Source organism: Typopeltis vanoorti, chromosome 2 (genome assembly GCF_054136105.1).
Source record: "Typopeltis vanoorti isolate ZY-2024b chromosome 2, IOZ_Tvanoo_1.0, whole genome shotgun sequence".
NCBI classification, from domain to species: Eukaryota; Metazoa; Arthropoda; class Arachnida; order Uropygi; family Thelyphonidae; genus Typopeltis; species Typopeltis vanoorti.
The window spans coordinates 61,873,224-61,897,010 of NC_143550.1; the positions used below are offsets into that span (position 1 = coordinate 61,873,224).

Consider the following 23,787-nt stretch of genomic DNA (forward strand, 5'->3'; position numbering starts at 1 on the left):
GGCTGGGGAAGCATAAGTGACTATGGGACGAATCGTCAGTTGCTCTAAAAGCAATTTGATTCTGATGTTTAGCTTGCTGTTCCTGTTAATAACGGTGTAGATCTCGGCGATGGCTTTAGATGCCTTTGCACACATAGTCTTGATGTGTTGGTTAAAAGTAAATTTTTTGTCGAACACGACACCAAGGTATTTTGTTTCTGTCTGCCAAGGAATTTTGATATTGAATAGTAAAACATCTGCAGGAGATATCGATCTTTTCGTGAAGAGAATGGCTGAGATTTTTTTGGGAATTCACTTGTAGTCTCCATTTGGAGAACCATTTCTCCAACTTTAGTAGGTTTTCTTGAAGCTTTTTAATAACGAGGTGTGGTCAGAGAGATCTTGCTAATGATAATGTTGTATCATCTGCATATAGGGCCATGATGGATGACATTGGGTGTGCAGAATGTCTGACATATATATAGAGAATAGCAATGGAGCCAGCAGGGATCCCTGTAGTACTTCTGCGAAGATATGGTGCTGGGATGAGGTAATACCATTGATCTTGACTTGCATGTTTCTATTCTGCAGATATGATCTAGATGTACCATTTTCAGTGAGATACTGGCTGAGATATGTTTATGTAGCAATCCGAAGTGCCATATTGTGTCAAATGCTTTGGAGATCAAGAAAGAGAGCAGTGTATTGACGCCAGTTGTAACTGGTGGTAATATATTCAACTATTCTGAAGATTTGCTGGGTAGTACTATGTTGTTGCCGAAAACCGAATTGCTGTTTAGGAAGGTTGTTTAGTTCATTTACTGAAGCTTGAAGTCGTGAGAGGATGACATTCTCTACAATCTTACCCAAGTTGGAGATGAGGCTGATAGGACGATAATTGTGAGGCAGGTGCAGGTCCTTGCCTAGCTTATGAATTGGGATTACATCAGCCTGTTTCCAGGTGGGAGGAAAATAGTGAAACCTTAAGATTGCATTTATTATTATGGTCAGGTGTACTACAGCTTTTTGGGGCAGCAGTTTGATCACCCTATTTGTGATGCTATCTGGACCAGGAGCATTTATTTGTTCTTTAAATTTTTTATACCATATATTTCAGCAGGTGATGTGGATGCAATATGGTCAGCACCGATATCAAGAAGTTTTAATGAGTTTCTGACCTGTCTATGAATTTTATAGAAGTGATCGAAGTCTAAGTTGTCATATGAAGGTTCGCGCTGCTCTTCTAAATTTTTTGCTATGGCTTCTGCCTTTCCTGTCTGTGTGAACAAGGCCATGGCCAGAAAGTATGGGGGGGGGGGGATCTGCCTTTGTTTCTGATATTCCTCAGTAGTCCCCAGATAAGAGTGATCAATAGGTCAGATAGAAGCTAACTTTTCTTCCCATAGTTGATCTATAAGTTTTGAGTGCATCTCTCACTGCCTCATTTAGTCTATTAAGAACTGTTTTATCTTGTGGCGTGCGGATGTTGTGAAATCTTTTCCTTGCTCTTTTTTTCTCTGATCAAGTTCATCATGTCTTCGGGCAGATTTTCTCGGGAACAGATTTGTTGGAAGTGGGTGATATTATAGCAGAGTTAATTTGTTAGGTGAGGCTCGTGACTGCGATTTCAACATCTTCTTTTGAACTAATATGAAGAACATTCACTTATATGAATCCTAAAGTACTTTAGACAATCTTTCCCACAAAATAAATGAGTGAGAGGGATTAGACAGGTATTCTTGTTTTCCCAGCTGTAATAGAATTGGGTTATGATCAGAATGACAACTCGTTCAATGATATTAGGCTGATAGCTATATCCAGGATGTCAGCAGTGCCAACCGTACTAAGTTGAGTTGGTTTGGTGGGGCTTGCCACAACAATATAATTTGATTCTGTGTAGGTGGAAAGGATGCAGCCATTCTTGTTGGTGGTTTTAAACTGCAAGCACCCTGCCTGGAGACTTAAACTCCAGGCATGGCAATAATGATGGACTCTCTAATGCCTAAGATGGCATTTAGATCAGAATAGAGTTTTTAAGGGTAGGTTGTAAGCTGAGTAGATTTTCAGTCTGCCAACCCAGCTAGTGAATACTTCCATGCCTGTGACCTCAAGGTTAGTGGTTGGAGGGTTGTTTACAGAATGGTGTTTGATATAATTTTTAATGAAGATGGCAGTGCCGCTGCCCCTATAGTTTAACCTGTCGGTTCTGTATAAGAGATAACCCCTTATTTTAGGGCTGTCCAAGAGTCTTGCTTATTAGAATAACATCTGGTTGATATCACTCATAGATATCAAAAGCAAACAAGAATTTATGCAGATCTTGTAAAATCTTGGAACTCTAAAATTTTGTTTCTGTGGCAATTTGCATTCCATGCAACGATCCGAAGAGGCTGAAATTAGTTTGTTTCTATTCATCTATAAGAGCTGTGAGGATGGCCTGTGTTTCATGTAGGAATCTTTTAGTGGAGGTTCCTGAAGGGTTTGACAGGCTGAAGTCTTGTAGCATGTTTGCTAGAGAGGCCGTAATAACAGCTGTCAGGTTGTTTGTAGGTGCTGTTGGCTGATTCTGTTCTGGTGTTGACTTATTTGTATAGGCCACATCTGCATAACTTCTTGTTTGCCTTTGGCACCCTCCACATCTGAAGGCCTCCGACTGTGGTGTAGGAGCTCTGGTAATCTTGCATTAGAGGCGGAGGACAGTTTATCTGTCTCCAACCATCTGTTCTTTGGATACTGAGTAATCCCTTATAGTTGGCAGGATGAGGGCCAACGCAGTTGGCACATTTATCCAAGGTGGTTTTTGGCTTTATACAGATATTGGTTGGGTGGCTATCCCCACATTTCAGACATTTAAACTAATCTTTACACAGTTTCTGGGAGTGGCAAAACTTTTGGCATCTGTGGCATAGCCCAGAAGATGCCCTTTTCTGGAGTGGCTCTGGTGTGATGATGAGAGCCTGCAGATCGATTTTAAGTTTTAAATATTTTTGTATGTTATGGATCTCTACGAGGACTAACGGCATGGGAGTCTTGTCAGATCTATACATTCTGCTGACCTTAATAGGAGGCAGATCTTGTAAGTTAAGATCAGCAGCTCTCTCTTCTGGATCAATGTCTTCACAGATGCTATAGAGGACCACTTTTAAATTTTTTTCTGAACTGAGTGAGAAGGTGTGATACTGAATACCTCTGATCCATTTCCTTTAATTTTCTATAATCTGATACTATGGGGGGTTGTATCTTGATACCCTCATCCACGTTTTTGGCCTTTGTGTAATCAATTTAAACTGGACATTGTAGATCTTAGAGCTGACCATTGGTGTTTTCCTCTTAGGTTGATCGGAGGCACATTTTCTTTGGGAAAAGCAGTGTGGTCTGCAGCTGGACAGTATTGTTCAATTTCTTTATCTTTGGATGGTTCTACAGTTGTTTTGCGCTTCTGTGCGGACCTCTTCAAAATCTGAGGAATAGAGATCACCGATTCAAACTGTTCCTCCATTTTAGCAGCGTCATCACCTGTGATGCTTGTGGGGGAAATGTATGATAAAATTTTACCTTTCCCGGCCAGTTGCTATTAAGCAGCCCGCATAGTCTAATGAATTCACGATATACTTCCTCAAATATCTCATCTATTTGTTTTTCCATGTCTATATCAATGTGAAGTGTCAGAAGCTAAAAAAAAAGCGAGATCTTCAGAACTCATCTGCAACAAGTATCACTTACAAAAGTCATTCCAACGAGCCTGCTTCTATCATGTTAACTTTTATGGGAAGATGAATGACAATCCCATGGATTTTTATCCCTTCGTCGCTAAGGAGCCGATTATATGTATAAAAGATTATCGAGCACCTGGCTGACTCAATATAGGGCCATGTGAGCGCTGTACCGATGAGCAGAGCTGCCTTCAGAACTTGTATTTCTATCTGTCGTTCTCATCGTAGTTGGATGACTCTTGAATGAGTTGATCGGGATGAATAGTCACCTGTGCAAAGTATGTAGAGGCAGTCCCACGAAGAAACATGGGTATATCTGGTATGTTAGCATCTCGATGAAGGAGAGCATTCCTGACAAACCATGGAGCATCAAAAATCATATGGAGACACTTATTTTGAATCACTTGTAGTTTTTTGATGTTGCTGGGGGAAGTGTGACCCCAAGCAGGTGACCTGTATGTTAAAGTGGGTCTGATGATTGATTTGTCAATCTGTAGCTTGTTTTCAGTGCTAACATAGCTTCTACAGTTCAGAAGAGAGTAGAGCTGGACAATTGTGGAATTGGATTTATTGCAGGCATATACAATGTGAGGATTACAACTGAGGTTGTTATCTAGTTGTATACCTAGATATTTGATTTTGGATTGCCATGGAACAGCTGCATTGAACAGTTTAACTTCCCCGCAGTGGGATGTTTTCCGTCTTGTAAAAAGTATGGCAGTGCTTTTGTCAGTATTAACATCTATCCTCCATTTCTTAAACCATTTTCCAAGTTTGTTGCTGCGTTTTGTAATCGCTGCATAACTAAGTGCGGCCTGAGAAATCTGGTCAAAATTGCCATATCGCTTGCATAGCAAACCATGGTGGTTGATGCCGTGCTTGGGATGTCTGCAACAGAAATGTTGAAAAGCAGCGAGCCTTGGGGTACACCAGTAGTGATGCTTTTCATAGAGGATCTGAGTACATGCAGCTCTTAACTTGGAATTTCCGGTCTTTTAGAAAGGAGTCAATGAGCCTAGTAAGATGTAGTGGAATGTTGGCTGTGATTAATTTGTAGATAAGGCCTTTGTGCCAAACCTTATCAAAGGCTTTTACAACATCTAGAAAGATAGCTCCTATATGTTGTCTCCAATTAAAACCAGTTGTTATGAATTCTATCAATCTGTGGACTTGCTGAGTTGTACTCAGACGATTGAGAATGATTTTTTCTGCAATTTTCCCCAGGCATAACAAGAGGCTGATGGATCTATAATTTTGGGGGAACTGAGATGCTTTCCCAGGCTTGTGAACGAGGATTATATCTGATTGTTTCCAGCGAGTGGTAAAATAATTGACTGGTAACTTTTATGGCAAGATGGATGACAATCCCATGGATTGCTAAGGAGTTGATTAAATGTATAAAAGATCATTAAGCACCTGGCTTGTCCAATTTAGGGCCTTGTGAGAGTGCTTGTACTGATGAGCAGAGCTGCCTTCAGGCACTTGTATTTCCATCTGTCTTTCTCATCATAGTTGGATGACTTGAATGAGTTGATTGGGGTGAATAGCTGCCTGAGTGAAATGTGTATAAATTCTGAAGTTGTCTGCAAATTCTTGTAGCTCCAGGAGTTTGTTACTGTTATCATCCCAGAATGCAATCTGTATGGAATTAATTGAGATAGTTGGATTATCTATTAAGCATTGAGAATATGACTTGGGTATTTTTTCAGGAATTTGTTTGTATCACTCTGGTTAGGATTTGTTTTGCTGAAAGCAGTTAACATCTCTCCTAAGGTAGCAGCAGAGTTTTGGCTGCTTGTAATGGATTCTGCCAGTTTTGTGCATGAGGAAACCACTGAGGCATATGATCTGTTAGTTGTAGTAGTCTGCAGAGGGCTTTCTGTTGCAGAAGGTCTTGTATGCTTCTGAGATGATGGGGCTCCTTTTTCCTTAGTTTTCATCAGGTTAGATGGGTGGAGTGTACAACCTTCGTAGTTCACCAAATGCAGATCGCCCCAATTTGCGCACTTACCTGGAGTAGTGTGTGGTTTGGAACATGTATGAGAGGGGGTCATTGTCTCCACATTTTACTCTGCTCTATAGAGCTTCTGCGCATGCCGTATTTCTGGCAGGGATGGCATTGTCCTGCAGATGTTTTCCTTCTGAGTGATTCAGTCTTTATTACTAGATTACAGTCTTCAGATCATAAATCTCTCTCTCTGATCTTTGCTGATTTCCAATAAAACCAGAGGCATGGGATGTTTGTCTGCTTGATACATACGTGAGACTTTTATCGGCTCTAAGCCTTGTGACTTGAGGTCACTGGCTATCTCTTCTGATGTTATTGTTTCCACCAGACCTCTGATAACAACCTTTAAGTTTTTCTCACTCTTTAACTGAAATGTATGGTATGGAATTTCCAATTCGTCCACGAGCTTAGTAAGCCGACTGTAGTCCGATGCTCCTTTGGGTTGAACACGGAATCCTTCATCAGAGTTTTTAGCCGATGTGAACTTAATTTTGGTGTTTGCCATCACCTCTGCAACTGTTGACCATTTTTCTTTGGCTTTTAGAATCGCAGGTGGGACTCTCCCTTTGGGCTCTACCACTGTGTCCATCAGTGCTTCGGGCTCTGCGGCTGGAGCCTCCTTCCTATGCTTTTCCTGTTGACTACCTGGTAGTCATCAGTGTCTTTTAAGGCCTGAGCGTTGGCCGTTGACACATTCTCTCTGGTGTTGTCTTGAGAAGTGCTGGGGATAGGGTCGGGGGTGGTGACAATCCTCTGATTCAACTGCTGGGATCTTATGGAGCTCTACTCTGCCCAGCCATTTGGTATGTAGCAATATTCCGAGTTGTCTGCATACTGCGAGCAGTTGTTTAAAATTTAGGTCTTCGAATGGAAAGTCCATGTCTAGGCCTGACCTGTGATTTAATGGGAGTTTTGTGTAGTTCAGCACCTGCTTTGTCCCTTCCTACCACCAAGTGTAGACAGCAGTCAAAATCTCTTTCTGGAGGTGGAGGACTACTGATAGGCACAGGGCGGGGAACAGGAGAGGGCCTGAGAAAGTTGCATTAAAAGCCAAAATCTTACCTTGCACTGAGCAAATGTTGAAAAGAACCTATGCTGATAATCCGAAAAGTTCAGTACAATCTCCAATCACTCTTACCTCAAACACGAGCTAAAAAATCACTAATTTACAGCTTAATGACTAATCATCTGAAAAAGAGCACTGTTAACTTCTGTAGCACATGGAATGAGTTGGTGCTTTATCCCCTTATCTCTATTTTACATGAGGTTGTTGTGTGGATATTACGCCCGCTCTTTGTGAGCTGTTGTGTTGGTTTTTACTTTAAGATGGCTTTTGGTCTATGTGTTTGAAGTGGTCTGTTGTTTGATGCCTGTCTTAGTAATTGGTTCTGGTGGTTTTCTCTTATTGCGAAGAATTTTTCTGCGACGTTTTTCACGAGTGTCTTGATGCTTGGTAGTTTAGTATCGTGATGAAGTTGAGTGTTTCTGACAAAACCAGGGTGCGTTTAGTGCCATTTGTTTGCAATTTTCTAATGTTTCTTTCTATCATGTGTCCACAAGCTGGTGATGCATAGATTAATTGGTTTTATTACTGTTTTCTATACGAGGATTTTGTTGTTTTGGTTTAGGAGGCTTTTCCTATTTAGGAGTATGTACAGCTGTGCTATGGTCCAGTTGGCCTTGGTGGTGACGTAGTTTGTGTGTGTCTTTAAATTTAGTTTCCTGTCCAGGTGTACTCCTAGGTATTTTGCTGTCTCCTGCCAGGGGATTATTTTTCAAAGCATTTGAATGATGTCTTCAGGTTCTGTTTTCCTTCTGCTGAATAATACTGCATTACTTTTTGCTGGATTAATTGCTATTTGCCATTTGCTGTACCAGTTTTCTTGGATGTTGATTGCGATTTGCAGTTTCTTGGTTGCGAGTTTTGGTCTGAGGGATCTAGCTATGATCTTCGGGTTCTGTTTTCCTTCTGCTGAATAATACTGCGTTACGTTTTGCTGGATTAATTGCTATTCGCCATTTGCTGTATCAGTTTTCTAGGATGTTGATTGCGATTTGAAATTTCTTGGTTGCAAGTTTTGGTCTGAGAGATCTAGCTATGATAACTGTGTCATCGGCATAGAGTGCAGTGATGGTTGGGGAGGTCTGTCATGTACATGGAGAAGAATAGAGGAGATAGTAGGGAGCCTTGGGGGGGGGGGGGGGGGGAAACACCAGCTGTTATTTTTTTTTTCAGTGGATCCAATTCCTTCTATTTTAATTTTGAATTTTCTATGACTTAAGTAAGATTTGGTGAGTTGGATGAGTGGTGTTAGGATTCCTGTCTTGTGTAATTTGTACAGTAGCCCGTAGTGTCAAATGCCTGCACAATGTCTAAGAATATTGCTCCTGAGTGTTGTGCCATTCATATCCTTGAGTGATATGTTCTATGACTCTATAGATTTGATGGGTTGTTGAGCGTTGTTTTCTGAAGCGAAATTGTTCGTCAGGTATTATGTTGTTTTCTGTTGCTTCTTGGATTCTTACAAGGATTACGTGCTCTGCTATTTTGCCTATGCAGATAGTAAGCTGATGGGTCTGTAGTTTTGTGTGTCCTATCCTGGTTTAGGGATTAGAAACCTCTAAATCTGCTAGTTTCCAGCATTCTGGGTAATGTTTTAGTCATAACATAGCATTGGCGATGGCTACTAGGTGCATGATGCCCTTGCAGGGGATTAGTTTAAGTGTCCTATTCGGGATCCTGTCAGGACCTGGGGTTTCTTGGTTTTTAGTTTTTTTGATGATCTGATATATTTCTTTTGGTGACATGGATTCTGGATAGGTTTGGAGTTCTGAGTTATCTTACGTACTTGTTTATGGATTTTCTGGATGAAATTTAGGTCTGCGTTGTCATAGTTCGGGCTGCATTGTCTTTCCAAGCTGTCTGCAAAGGTTTCTGCTTTTTCTTCTTCCATATATGCAATTTTGTTCTCCCCTTTGATTGGGGGGGGGGGATATGTGCTGTGCTTTGAGCAAAGTGTCTTCATGATTTTCCATGTGTTGATCTTCTGTGTTTAGTTGTTCCATTGTTGGTTGCGATGGTCTTTAAGTGCATATCTGACTTGGTTTGTTGCTTTGTTCACTGCTTGTTTATCTGTGGTGATGTGTGTGTGGGGGGGTCCATGGTTCTTTGGTATCTTCTTCTTAGTCTGTTCTTTTCTTTGGCGAGTTGTTTGATTTCTTCTGGGAGTTTGTTTGGGGATGTCTTTGTGGCTGTTACAGATGATATTGCTGCCACTATCTGTTTTTCAAATGTTGTTTGAAAACAGAAAGTGGAACCAACTGCTGTAGGCAGTTGGTTCCACTTTACTGTGGTGGTGGTGCTGTCTTTTGTTGGGTCCTGTGTGGTGCCCAGCTGAAGAGTGATCGGGTTGTGGTCTGAGCTTAGCTCGTTTACTGACTGTATTTGGTAGTTGTATGGTATATTCTGTAGTATAGCTATCTTGTGGACATCTGGACGGCCGGTATCTCCATAGTGCGTGGGTTCTATTATTGCTATAATTCTTGTGGTGGCATATGTGTTGAGTATTTTTCCGTTGTTATTGGTGTTTCTACTGCTCCAGGTTGGAAGTTTGGCATTGAGATCTCCAGCTATGATTACTGCCTTTCCTAGGTCTGTTTCTAGGAGTTTTTCATTTTATTTATTTATTATTTTTTATTTTTTTTTTTTGGGGGGGGGGGGGGGTTGTAGGCTGCAAATATCATGATACTGCTTGCGTTCTCCATGTGTATTTCAATCCCTGTTGTTCCCATATGTTCTGTTTGAAGTCTGGGTATTGCATTGTGTTTTATGCTCCTTTTAATGGGCTGTGCCTCCTCCTCTTGCGCAGGTTCTGTCTGTGCAGTACATGATGTAGTTGTTGATTCTTGTCTTGTCACATGGATACAGGTGTGTTTAATTTACTAGAATGATGTCTGCCTGGGTCTCTGCCGCAAATTCTGATGATCTGTAGAGAGTTCAGTTTTCTTTTGCTTTTACCCATTAAGTATTGCAGAGAATAAAATCTGCATGTTTTAGAATGCTGTCCTTGGCCTCTCGTGTTGGGTTAGTTTGCCAGAGTTTTGCAAGCATCTCTTCTATGCAGCTTGTTATGTTGAGGAGATCGGTTTTGCTGGTCTGCTATGGGTGGTTTGTTTTGGTTTGGAATCTTGTTGGATTGGTCTTGTAACTTCTGCATATGTTCCATTTTTTTGTGGAGGCCGTGATTTGTTAGGTGGGTTTGCTTTCTTGCTGCTTTGGGGTTGTATCTTCTGGTTTTGGGGATGTGCTGTACACCCTCTGTAGTTGGCAGGGTGTGGGCCATCGCAGATAGCACATTTTGCTGAAAATAAGCCACATTCTAATGTGGCTTATTTTCCTCCGCATTTCACCCATCAGAATTCAGCTTTGCAGCATCGCTGTGCATGACTGAACTTCTGACATCTGTGAATTTGTGTTTCAGAGCCTCTACGTTTATAATCAGCTGGTCTGGAGGTTGTATATATGTTTCTGGTCTTTAGAAATTTCGACTAGGATCAAGGGGTAGGAAATCTTGTCTGCTTTGCGCATTTGGCTTACTTTAATGGATTTAAATCTTTTGTTATGTAGGTCTGTGGTGACTTCTTCTGTTGATATTGTTTCTGTGATTCCTCTTAGTACTACTTTCAGATGTTTGTTACTGTTGAGTTGGAATGTGTGATATGGTAGGTTGCTGTTATCCAAGAATTTCTTATGTTTCTGTAGTCTGTCGATATCTTAGGTTGAATGCGTATTCCTTCTTCCGTGTTTGTTGCTTTTGTGAAGGTGATTCCTGTTGATTTTAGAGCAGTGGCAATCGAAGTCCAGTATTCCTTGGCCCTTAGGATGACTGCAGGTATTCTTTCTTTTGTTCCTTTGTCTGTCTCTGTTTCTATTGTTTTGGGTATTTCTGTCGTGTTGGATATTTTTCTTTTCTTTTGTACCGTCTGGAAGTCGGTATGCCCATGTGGGGACAAGTGTAACCCCCATCGGGAGCGTCCCCTGGTAGCAGATCGGGGAATACTTGTCATAGTTTACTATGAAGGGTAGGAGGAAAATAAAATACCTCCCGCAGACCAACAGGATAGCACTTCCCTCATAGGCCGGTCTGGGGGGCCTCGAAGGTGGCAGCCCCCACCACCAGACTCAGGTGCTGAAGGCTAATCCCCTGCACACCTTAAAATTTCACCCATTAAAAGAAATAACAAAGAGCTAGCCGAACTGCCTAAATGGTTAACGACAAAGCGAGGAAAAAGATACATGAGATAAGGAACATGGAACATTAAAAGTCTACATGGAAAAGAAAACGAATTAATAGATGAATTTAAAAAATCAAGATTGGATCTGTTAGCAGTCACAGAAACAAAAAACAAAGGTCAAGGTTGCCAGAAAATGAGATGGGTATTTTTCTATTCAGGGAGTAAACCCAAGAGAATGGGGAAAACAAGAGGTAGCTTGCATAATTAAACTAGATCCCAAAGAATATATTACTAAATGGCAACTAATAAACGAAAGGTTGTTGACAATCACTATTGATTTTAAATCAGACAACCAAGTATTCACTATAATTAATTGTTGCATATGGCCCAAACGATAATGCTAATAAAGAAATTAAAGATGAATTCTTCGGACTCTTACAAAAAACAATAGAAGAAGTTCAAGGGCATATCATACTACTAGGAGACCTTAATGGCCAGGTAGTGAATCAAGTAGATGAAGATGAGGAAACGAAACAAGTGTTGGGATCACAAGGAGAAATAACCCAGAATAATAATGGAGAAAGAATAATAAATCTTTGCCTTACAAATAATTTAGTAATAGCGAATACTATGCTCAAGCATAAAGAAATCCATAAGTTTACCAGGGAAGAGCCCAGTAGAAACGAAAAATCTATAATCGACTAAGCCATCAGAAGCAAATCGTACTGGAAATATACAATAAATGCAAGAATCTATAGAGGTCCTGAAATAGGCAGTGACCAATACTTATTAGTATTGGAAACAATCCATAAATTAAAGTTGAAAAATGTAGAAAAAGTAGCAGCAAGGAAATAAATGTTAAGATAAAGAACTACAAACTAAAGAAAGAAGAAACAGCCATTGATTATAAAAGTAAAATAGAAAAGAAGATGAAAGAAGTAGAAAAAGAGATATATGAAGACCAAGATGTAGAAAACCTATGGTACAGGTTCAAAACACTTCTAGAAACAAGCAAAGAAATTTGCGGTGTATCATTAAATAATAAACAGAAGAAACATAAAACACCGTGGTGGACTGAAGAACTAAAAGAAGAAATTAAAAAGAAAAAGCAATTATGGAAGAGATACATAACATCAAAGCTGCAGGTTGATAGAGAACTATACAACAACCAAAGAAATAAAGTTAAAACCTTAGTGAAAGAAGAGAAAAGAAAATGTTGGGAAGACTTCGGACATACTTAAGAACAAAATTTTAAAGGAAACCAGAAACTCTTCTATAATGTTTTAAGAAGAATGAGGTCAGAGAAAGAATACCCCATAAAGTTTACCAAAAATAAGGATGGAAAGTTACTCACAAATTCCAAAGACATCATGGAAAGATGGAAACAGTACTTTCAAGAATTACTGGAAGATGCAGGACATGGAAAAAATAGAACCCTAAGATCAAGACACACAAGCAAAATAGAAGATCAGTGAAGAAATTCATGCAAATGAACTGTTAGCAGCAATAAATAAAATAAAACTGGGAAAATCAGCAGGCCATGACCAAATAACACCAGAAATGGTAAAGAATTTAGGAACGGAAGCCATAAAATTTCTTTTACACCTATTCAATGTTGTATGGAAAAAGAAAATTATTCCCAAAGACTGGGAAGTAGCTATAATAATCCCTATATTTAAGAAAGGAGACAACCACAAATGTAGAAACCATAGAGGAATTTCGCTTTTGAGTGTTCCAGGAAAATTATATGCCCATATTTTAGAAGCGAGGCTTAGGAATCATATAGAGGATACACTGGATGAAATGCAATATGGTTTTCGAAAAAATAGAAGCATGCAGGATCTTATCTTCAGTCTTAGACAAATATCAGAGAAAACACTGGAATATGGAAAAGAACTACATTCGTACAATGAGCCAAAAGGCTCATTATTGTATGAATTGGTGTTTAATAAAATAAAACGGGATTTACCATCTCCCTTTTACTTAACATAACGAACTACATTCAGACACTTAATATGGCAAATATTAAAGAAAAGCAAGATACAAGATAACTTAATACAAAGCAGGACTTAATATGCAGCCATACAAAGCCTCTACAAAAGTAACAGAAATTATGTAAGAACCTGTAATAATAGATCAAAAGAATTTGAAACAAATGTAGGAGTGAGGCAAGGCTGTATCCTCAGCACTCTTCTCTTCATCATAGCAATGGATGAAATTTTAAAGCATGCCAAACAAAAAAAAAAAAGTTCCACCTAGGATACAGGAAACTGAGAAAACAGGATTTCACACATGGCTTTTGCAGATGATGTAGTGATTCTAGCAAATATAGCTGAAGATCTGCAGTACAATATCAACATTTGGTATGAAGAAACAAAGAGAAGGAATATGACCATAAATATAAATAAAACTAAAACAATGATCATATCTAGAAACCAACAAAAACACATAATAAAAATAGAGAATCATCAACTGGAACACGTCCACTCCTTTAAATACTTGGGATCACATATACAAGAAGATGGTAGACTAGACACAGAAATTAACAACAGGATAAGAGGGGGAACAAAGCTATTCTATGCAATGAAATGCCCACTCCTAGATAAGAAAGAAGTCACCCAGAATACCAAACTGGCAGTGTACCATTCAGTGTTTCTACCAACATTAACATACAATTGTGAGTCTTGGTGTTTAACAACAGGAAACACAAACTACAAACAACTGAAATGAAATATCTCAGGAAAGTGGCACAAAAAACGAGACTAGACCGAATAAGAAATCAAACCATAAGAGACTGTCTTCAAGTTGCACCTCTGAATCAATTCATAACACAAGCCCAAATGAGATGGTTTGGACATCTTAATCGAATGGAAGAAGGAAGAATAGCAAAAACTGTATATGAAAGCCAGAAAATAGGGAAAAGAAACATAGGCAGACCCAGGAAAGGTTGGCAAAAGGAAATTAAAGAAAAATTGGAAAAGAAGGGAATTAACTGGAAAGAAGTAAAACAACAAACCTTGGAAGCATGGAAATCTCTTTGGCAAAATATCAATGCTTAAAAGCATAAGAGATCATAGACAAAGAAGAAGAAAGTCGGTATGTGATTCTGCTGTTTGGTGGTAGTTGCTTTATATTGCTTGTTCTCCTGATTGTGGCAAAAGTGCTAAATTGTTGTGGTTATGTTTCGTCTTCATTGTTTTGGTCGTCCATGATGTCATCTGTGACCGGTGTGTGTGTGTGTGGGGGGGATGTGCCGTAGAGTTTTACCGTCCCCATGGCCAGTTATAGTTTAAGAGTTTTCCTAACCTTAAGAACTCTCTATAAACCTCTTCGAATGTTAGGGGCTTTTCTTGGTAATGCTAATTTAACAGATAGAGAATTGGCTGGTACTTACCTTAGTAGGTTTTCTCATCACCACTCATGATCCTTTGCTATAGTTCTGGCACGCAGAATCACTCCTGTAGTCCTTTTGTAATCAGGCATTCCAATACCTTCAGATTAATCCATAATCCTGAGAGACAAGAATGTATACAATCTTTCAGTCAATCACTCACTCCCGAATTCTACACTCCAGCGCATTTTCTAGCACAGTAAATAAAGCACGCCTGTTCACATCAAACTAACAATCAAGAATCGTCAATTATTAATGATCTCTAACCTCGTGATCAATTCAGCTCCTATATTTTTTTTTTCCTTTTGCAGGGCACAGGATGCAGGACATTAATGCCGCAGAGGGTGAAGCTTGGCACTTTTTATATTCGCTGTTGTTCTTTCAGAAGCAGTGATGGGAGAGATTTGCGAGCTATTATTTTAGCCTGTCCTGAGGGGGCAGAGGTGGTCATGTGTCGTCAATGGGTGTTAGGATGCCTTTGGTCTTTTATGTTTCCAGTGGTCATTACCGCCGTAGTTTCCGACTTGCTGTATTAATTGGTTTGGATGCGTGGATGCCTTCATGAAGTATTTTTCTGCTAAGTAGTAGTGAAGAAATGTGGGGGATATTTATGTCCCGGCAGATCCAGGCATTCCTGATGAACCACGGGGCATCCAGGATCATCTTGGAGGTATGACTCCAGGCTGGGGAGGCATATGTAATTATGGGATGGATTACTGTCTTGTAGAGTAGAATTTTGTTTCTTGCATTTAATTTGCTGATCAAGGGGTACAGCTGGTTGATAACTTTGGATACTATGGTGCATGTGCTCTTGATGTGGCTGTTGAAGAGCATTCCGAGGTATTTAGTTTCGGTTTTCCAGGAAATTTTTGAGTCGAACAGGGTAACGTCTACTTTGGGGGATGTTCATCTTCTTGTGAAGAGTATTGTTGAGCTTTTCTGGGGGTTTACTTGTAGTCGCCAGTCTGTGAACCATTATTCTAGATTCTGGATGGTGTCTTGTAGTTTCTTGGTTAGGAGATGCAGTTGGCAGGATCTGACTAGTATTGCCGTGTCATCTGTATAAAGGGCGATGGTGGACATGATGGGATTTTGTGGGGATGTCTGCCATGTAGATGCTGAACAGAATTGGAGCCAGCAGCGATCCTTCAGGAACTCTGGCCAGGATTTTTCATTGGGTTGAGTTTATTTTAACTTGTATCTTCCTGTTTGTGAGGTATGATTTGATGAGATGTATCATATTTAATGGGAAGTTTGAGATGATAAGTTTGTAAAGCAGGCCTTGGTGCCAGATCTTGTTGAAGGCTTTTGAAATGTCTAGGAAGACAGCTCCGATGTGCTGATTCCAATTGAATCCTGGTGATGTATTCTACCAGCCTGTGGATCTGTTGGGTGATGATGGAAGCCGAATTGTTCTTGTGGAATGATTTGTAGTTTGCTTGCATGTTCTAGGAGTCTGGTGAAGATGATTTTCTCTGCTATTTTTCCAGGTTGGATAACAGGCTGATGGGATGGTAATTTTGTGGTAAGTGTGGGTCTCTGACCGGCTTGTGAATTGGGATGATGTCAGCTATTTTCCATGACTGGGGGAAGTGCTGCCATTTGAGGATGGAATTTATGATGTTTGCCAGATGTACTATAGCTTTGCGTGGTAGTGCCTTGATGACTTTGTTCGTGATGCGTCAGGTTCTGGGGCTTTTTTGTTCTGGAAGTGGTTGATGATGCTGATTATTTTGGTGTGTGTGTGTGTGTGTGGAGGGGGGGGAGTTAGGCGTAATATTGCTTGGATTGTTGTCAGGACGATTTATATTTATTGTGAGCCTGACTTTAAGATGAATCTTGTATATATGGCTGATGTTTAGGTTTTCCTATGCAGGGCTGCATTGTTTTTCTAGATTTCTTGTTAGGGCAAGAAACCTAGAAATCAATCTCATCTTCAATAAAGAAAAGCAGAATAATGAAACTTCAATAATAGCAATTAATAAAAATCACACTCCTCCTCCAACAACACTACTGGCTTGCTGGGTGCAGCATAAAATGCTTTTTGTTTTCCCCTTTGTCTGTGTCGGGAAGCTTGTGAGCCCTATGCTCGCACATGGGGGGGGGGGGGGGGGGCTTGTAGCCCTGTGATTTTTGGCATGGTGGTTGCATCCTTTGTAGTTGGCTGGATGGAACCCACCACAGTTGGCTTGTGTGCTTCTCAGCTTTGTGCATGATATGGTTTGACGTTTCTCTCCACATTTTAGGCATCTGAACTCGGCTTTACACAATTTTTGGGCATGGCCAAACTTTTGGCAATGGTGGCATTGCCCTGCCAATGCTCTCTTCCTGAGTTTTTCGGTTATCTTATAGATTTGTCTTTGAATATGCCTTCTGCTACCCCTCGGAGTACCACCTTGAGGTTTCTTTCCCTGCTTACATGAAGGTGTGGTATTGAATCTTGGAGTCGTCCATTATTTTAGTCATTTGCCTGTAATCTGTGACTGTTGTGGGTTGGATTTTAACCGCTTTGTCCGTGTTTTTGGCCCAGGAGTAATCTATGTTATGTGCTACAGTGGTCCATTTACCTCTTTCGCGAAGGTTTACTGGGGGGGGGGGGGTTCCCTTTTGTCTTTGGCTTTTTGTGCGGGTTGTTTCTTCTTCCATTTGGTTGTCTGCAGTCCTACATCTTTTATTAGTGTGTTCTTCCGGGAGTCCGCCTGACTGGGAACTTTGGTTGGAGGTCGCATTGCTCCCCTCAGTTATGTCTTCCTCATCTTCATCTACTTTAGAGTAATGGTTGAGCAGCCCTGGCCATTCAGATTCAACAGGTACGTGTGTGGTGGTGGATGACTCGTATAATTTAACCTTTCCTGGCCAGTTATCATTAAGCAGTTTTGCTAACCTTAGGAATTCCCTGCATGTCTTCAAAGTGTTTTTTTCCATTCTCACGAAGCTAATTTATACTGCTACAAAATTGATTGGGACTTATCTTGGATGTTTTCATTAAGTTCTTAGACACTTTTTCACTATGCAGTAGTTAATCCAGATCGTTGAACACTAATTGAAAGTCTCTATACTCGATCACGCTATGAATAAATGAGTTCACTCTTCCAATCATGCACGGTAAACTTCAATCGGTCCTCCACTCCTGTTAACTTCTGTGGTAGATGGAGTGAGCCCTTGGCTTTTTATCCCTTTATCTCTATTTTACTTGAGGTAGCAGGGTGGATATTATGCCCGCTCTTTGTGAGCTTTTCTATTGGTTTTTATTTTAAGATGGCTTTTGGTCTTCTGTGTTTGAAGTGGTCTGTTGGGCTGTAGTTTGATGCCTGTCTTAGTAATTGGTTCTGGTGGTTTTCTGTTATTGCGAAGAATTTTTCTGCGATGTTTTTCATGAGTGTCTTGATGCATGGTAGTTTAGTATCGCAATGAAGTTGAGCATTTCTGACAAACCAGGGTGCGTTTAGTGCCATCCTGAGGCACTTGTTCTGAGTTGTTTGCAGTTTTTTAATGTTCCTTTCTGTTGTGTGTCCCCAGGCTGATGAGGCATAGATTAATTGGTGTCTTATTACTGTCTTGTATAAGAGGATTTTGGTGTTTTGGTTTATGAGCAGGTACAGCTGTGCTATGGTCTAGTTGGCCTTTGTGATGACATAGTCAGTCTGCATCTTTGATTCTGGATGGTGTCTTGTAGTTTCTTGGTTAGGAGATGTGGTTGGCAGGATCTGACTAGTATTGCCATGTCATCTGTATAAAGGGCGATGGTGGACGTGATGGGATTTTGTGGGGATGTCTGCCATGCAGTGCATCAGACTCTAGGAACCTGGACAGTTTCCTGTCCAGGTGTACTCCTAGGCATTTTGCTGTCTCCTGCAGGGGATTATTTTTCCAAACATTTGAATGTTGTCTTTGGGTTCTGTTTACCTCCTGCTGAATAATACTGAAGTACTTTTTGTTGGATGAACTGCAATTCGCTGTACATCAATCATAGAAGACTAGGGTGTTGGCTGCGATTTAAAGTTTCTTGGTTGTGAGTTTTGGTTCTGAGGGATCTAGCTAGAGTGAAGTCAGCCTTGCATATGGAGAAGAGCAGAAGAGATAATTGGGAGCCTTGGGGGACACCGGCCGTTATTTTTCTTTCGGTGGATCTGATTACTTCTATTTTAATTCCGAACTTTCTGTTACTTAAGAAAGATTTGATGAGTTGGATGAGTAGTAGTATTGGGATTTCGGCCTTGTGTAGCTTGTACAGTAGTCCATAGTGCGAGATCTTGTCAAACGCCTGGGCTATGTCTAAGAAGATTGCTCCTGAGTGTTGGTGCCATTCGTTTGTCTGGTCTTGTGTTGTTGTTTTCTGCTGCTTCTTGGATTCTTACAAGGATTATGTGTTCTGCTATTTTGCCTATGCAAGATAGTAAGTTGATGGGTCTGTAGTTTTGTGGGAATTGTTTGTCCTTTCCTGTTTAGGGATGAGAAAGATGTCTGCTAGTTTCCAGCGTTCTGGGTAGTGTTTTAGTCGTAACATGGCGTTGGTGATGGCTACAGGGTGAATGATGCCCTTGCAGGGAAGTAGTTTAAGTGCTCTATTTTCAGGATCTCATCAATGCCTGGGGCTTTCTTGGTTTTTAGCTTTTTGATGACCTGATATATTTCTTATGGTGACGTGGGTTCTGTGTTCTGGGCAGGTTTGGTGTTCCAGGTTATCTTGTGTACTTGTTTATGGATTTTCTGGATGAAGTTTAGGTCTGCATTGTCTTTTCATGCTGTCTGTGAAGGCTTCTGCTTTTTCTTCTTCCGTGTATGCTATTTTGTACTCCCCTTTGATTGGGGGATATGTGCTGTGCATGGACCGAAGTGACTTCACTATTTTCCATATGAGTTGGTCTTCTGTGTTTAGTTGTTCTATTTTTGGTTGCGATGGTCTTTAAGCACATATCTGACTTCGTTTGTTGCTGTGTTGTTGCTTGTTTGTCTGTGGGGGTCCATGGTCCTCTGGTATCGTCTTGTCAGTCTATTCTTATCTTTGATTAGTTGTTTGATTTCTTCTGGGAGTTTGTTTGGGGATGGTCTTTAAGTGCATATCTGACTTCGTTTGTTGCTGTGTTCATTGCTTGTTTGTCTGTGGGGTCCATGGTCTTCTGGTATCGTCTTGCCAGTCTATTCTTATCTTTGATTAGTTGTTTGATTTCTTCTGGGAGTTTGTTTGGGGATGGTCTTTGTGATTGTTACAGAGGATATTGCTTTCACTATTTGTTTTTCAAATGTTGTTACTGCCCTTTTCATCTCTTCTGTGTTTGTTATGTGTGGTACTGGGCTGAGATTTTCTTGAAGAACTGTGGGCAGTTAATTCCAGTTTATTGTGGTGATGCTGTCTTTTGTTTGGTCCTTATGGCGACCAGCTGTAGAATGATGGGGTTATGGTCTGAGCTCAGCTTGCTTACTGACTGTATACGGTAATTGTATGGTATGTTCTATAGTATTGCTATGTCGAGGACATCTGGACGGCTGGTAGCTCCATAGTGCATGGGTTCTGTTGGTCCTATTATTGCCATATTTCTTGTGGTGGCATATGTGTTGAGTATTTTTCCGTTGTTATTGGTGTTTGTACTGTTCCAGGTCGGATGTTTGGCGTTGAAGTCTCTGGCTATGATTACTGCCCTTCCTATATTCAGTGTTTCATCTAGGTCTGTTTCTAGGAGTTTTTTAATTGGAGAGTTGTAGACTGTAAATAGCGTGATACTGCTTGTGTTTTCCATGTATATTTCAATTCCTGTTGTTTCCATATGTCCTGTTTGAGGTCTGGCTATTGCATTGTGTTTTATGCTCCTTTTAATGGCTGTACCTCCTCCTCTTGCATAGGTTCTGTCTGCGTGGTACGTGGTGTAGTTGTTGATTCTTGTCTTGTCACATGTGCACAGGTGTGTTTCATTTACTAGGATGATGTCTGCTTGGGTCTCTGCCGCAAATTCTTGTAGTTCTATTGCTTTGTTGGGTAGTCCATTAGCATTCCAGCTAATGTTGTTTTTCTTTGGTGTTTATCCATTAAGGATTGCAGAGAACAAAATCTGTGTGTTTTAGAATGATGTCCTGGGCCTCTTATGTTGGGTTAGTTTGTCAGAGTTCTGCAAGCATCTCTCCTATACTGAGGAGATTGGTTTTGCTGAGGATGTTTTGTTTTGGGGTCTTCTTGTAGCATTGGTCTTGCAGCTTCTGCATATATTCTTCCGTTTGTTATGGAGGCTGTGATGGGTCCGCTTTCTTGTATTAGTTTGCTGTTTTCGGGTTTCGCTGTACATCCTCTGTAGTTGGTAGGGTGTGGGTCCCTGCAGTTAGCACATTTTTTTCGCTGGCTGGGTGAGTGGTTTATTGCATTCTAGTGTGGCGTGTTTTTCTCCGCATTTTACGCATCGGAATTCCGCTTTGCATTCCACAACTTCTGACATTGTGTTATTGTGGATTTGCGTCTCAGAGCCTCTACTTTTATAATTAGGTCGCAGATAGACTGGAGGGCGTATATGCCTTTCTGGTCTTTAGAGATTTCTACTAGTATCAAAGGATAGAGTCTTGGGTAGGCGTTGCTTTCTATTGCTTGTTCTGTTTGTAGCAAAAGCGCTAAGTCTTGTTGTGGATCTGTGTCGTCTTCGTTGTTTTGGTCGTCCATGATGTCTGTGACTGTTGCGGGGGGGGAGGGAATATGTCATACACTTTTACCTTCCCTGGCCAGTTATCGTATAAGAGTTTTCCAAATCTTAGGAACACTCTGTAAACTTCTTAAAAAGTTAGGGGCTTTTCTATGGTCATGTTAACGATAATTTACACAGATAGAGAAATGTCTTACCTTAGTAGGTTTTATGATCACCACTCGTGGTCCTCTGGTGATCAGGCGTTCCAATACGTTCAGATTAATCAGTAATCCTGAGAGACACGAATGTGCACAAATAAACATAAACATCAACATCAAATGCACAATCAAGTCATTACACAATCGATGAATTGCAATCTCTCACTCTTCTCCACTCCTACTCCATTTTTTTTTCCCCCGCGTTACATGTCTCGACCGGACCTAAAAGAAAGCTTCAAGGAATGCTTACATTTCAACCAATCGCAACACAATCTCGTGACGTCATATTTGGAACGTTTGAGAAAGCTTTGTGCATTTCAATTGGTCGTCTCATTAGAACACTATTTTCATTTAGTCGATTTTTACAGTTCCATTTTTATAAGTTGTTTTAGTAATATTATGCATGTATCTCATTTAATTTGATATATTTTGTGTTGTATTTATTTGCAACGAAGAAATCGTTGCAGTATTTAATTTTCAACTAAGTATGTTATAAATATTGATCATTATTATTTGTATAAATGGCGAGATTAACTCCGTAATGTAAATAAAATACTAAACATTTTATGGATCAGAGATACCAGTGTTGTGATGAATTGATTCATTGTGTTGTTAATTAGTGAGAAGGTGATGATTGTGTGGAGTGACGGCAAGTGATATTTGTTGTAAATGTGACAATTGATTGACATTTATGTCTTTAGGGGTGAAGCAAGATGTTTTTCATATTCCCCCCTATCTGTTGTGGTTACAGTTAGAGTAAAATTTACGAGCAGTTTGTTCGCTCTGAATGGGCATGGAGATTATGCATCGTTATAGGAGGCTAATATAGTTTTTGGTCTTCTATATTTGAATATGTCCGTTGCCTCGTATGCTGCAGCTTGCTGAACCAAATCGTTGGGATGTGTGGATGTCTTTAGGAAAAACTTGGATGCTAAGGGGGAGAGTAATGGCGGAAGATGAATACCTGCATGATGGTTGTTGCGAAGAATGTTTTTGATTTCAGTGGTTATTAGTGAGTTTTAGATTTTATGAATCTTCTTTGACAGCGGAATACAAGGTAAGATTTTGACTTTTGATGCAATTTTCCGGCCATAGCCCGTTCTCTTCTTCGCCATTAAAAATATTTCTCAGAATTTGTGCTGGCAGGTCTCTAGACCTGCGCTCATATGCAATTCCCCAATCACCACCTATTAGATTTAACAACGAACAGAACAGATATGGATAACTTTAATGATCTTCTAGGCCATCTAAACAAAGATCAAGCACTAAAACTATTTAAATTATTGCTTAAAAAATTCGATACGGAATGGCCAGGTTTCCTGAACCTGTACACTCAACCAGATGAACCCGAAGATATCGAGGACGAAATTGAAGAGATCAACACGTCCATCTCCCTACCTGAGAACCACAGTCAGACAGACTTCACAGAAGAACACACGAATAAAAGACGCAGAACCGAGGATGATCATATGGAAAACGAAACGCCCTCACAAACAGTGCCGAAAAAAAAAAAGGAAACGGTCTCCCTGGTAATTCTCCGTGAAAAGGAAAAATGGACCACAGTTGCAAGAAACCTGAGAGAACATAAAATTGGATACTCCTGGGCCAGAAACACCGACGAAGGAGTAAAAATTCAACCAACAACAGTCACAGACTACAGAGGGATAACAACAAACTACAGTACCACACCTTCGCCTTAAGCAGCAAAATAAATCTCAAGGTTGTACTGCGAGGTGTCACTGAAGGCATTACCTCCGAGGAGATCGCGGCAGACCTCACCCAGCAGGGCCTAACACCAATGAAAGTCAGCCGGATGCTTAGATCTGATAAACGACCGATGCCATTAGTATTAGTTGAGATCCAGAACATGCAAAGACGAATTTACGATATAACTGCGGTCTGTGGACTTAAGATAACAATAGAACCACTTAGAAAAAGGGCATCAGCAGGGCAATGCCATCGTTGCCAAAAGTTTGGCCATGCCCAAAGATTATGTAAAGCCGAGTTCAGATGCCTGAAGTGTGGTGAGAAACATCAAACCATTACATGTTCAAAACCAAGATCCACACGAGCAAAATGTGCCAACTCTGGAGGTCCTCACCCAGCAAACTACAAAGGATGCAACCACCACCCCAGAAATCACGGAAATACAAGACCCGTCCACCCTCTCCCAATCTGGACCACTCAAAGCCTCAGCTGCACAGTCATCAAACCAACAAAACCCTATCCACAAAAGTCAGAAAAGGATTCAACCTCCCACCAAGACCTATGTAGAAGCAGCCTGCCCAAAGGACGCAATGCAGAGCAATCAAATAGGCTCCAGCATCGCAGCAATATTGACTGCCTCACTAGCCACTATGCTGCAGGAATTCAGCAGAACAAACCCAACTCCATCCTCCACAAAGAGATTCCTGCAAGGAACCCATTCCATACTGACTCAATAATGAATAAAACAAAAGTAAAACCCAACTCGCTTCTAATTACAGCCTGGAATGCCAATGGCCTCACCAACAAGACACTAGAACTACAGGAATTTGCACAAAGACACAACCCGGACATAATGCTGATCAACGAGACCTGCCAACAACCCAAAAGTGAGAGGATACACAACGTACCAAATGGATAGACTCAGCACCAG

At 40.5% G+C, this 23,787-nt stretch overlaps 1 long non-coding RNA gene across 1 annotated transcript in view; it reads right to left on the minus strand.

Moving 5' to 3' along the window:
- The window catches only part of LOC150109082 (uncharacterized), a 53,361-nt gene extending 32,022 nt beyond the window's left edge, over window positions 1-21,339 (minus strand). Inside the window, exon 1 of the long non-coding RNA XR_016549526.1 lies at window positions 21,147-21,339. This is a non-coding gene — a long non-coding RNA (uncharacterized LOC150109082). The remainder of the gene's footprint in view (window positions 1-21,146) is intronic.
- Window positions 21,340-23,787: the final 2,448 nt, after the last annotated feature.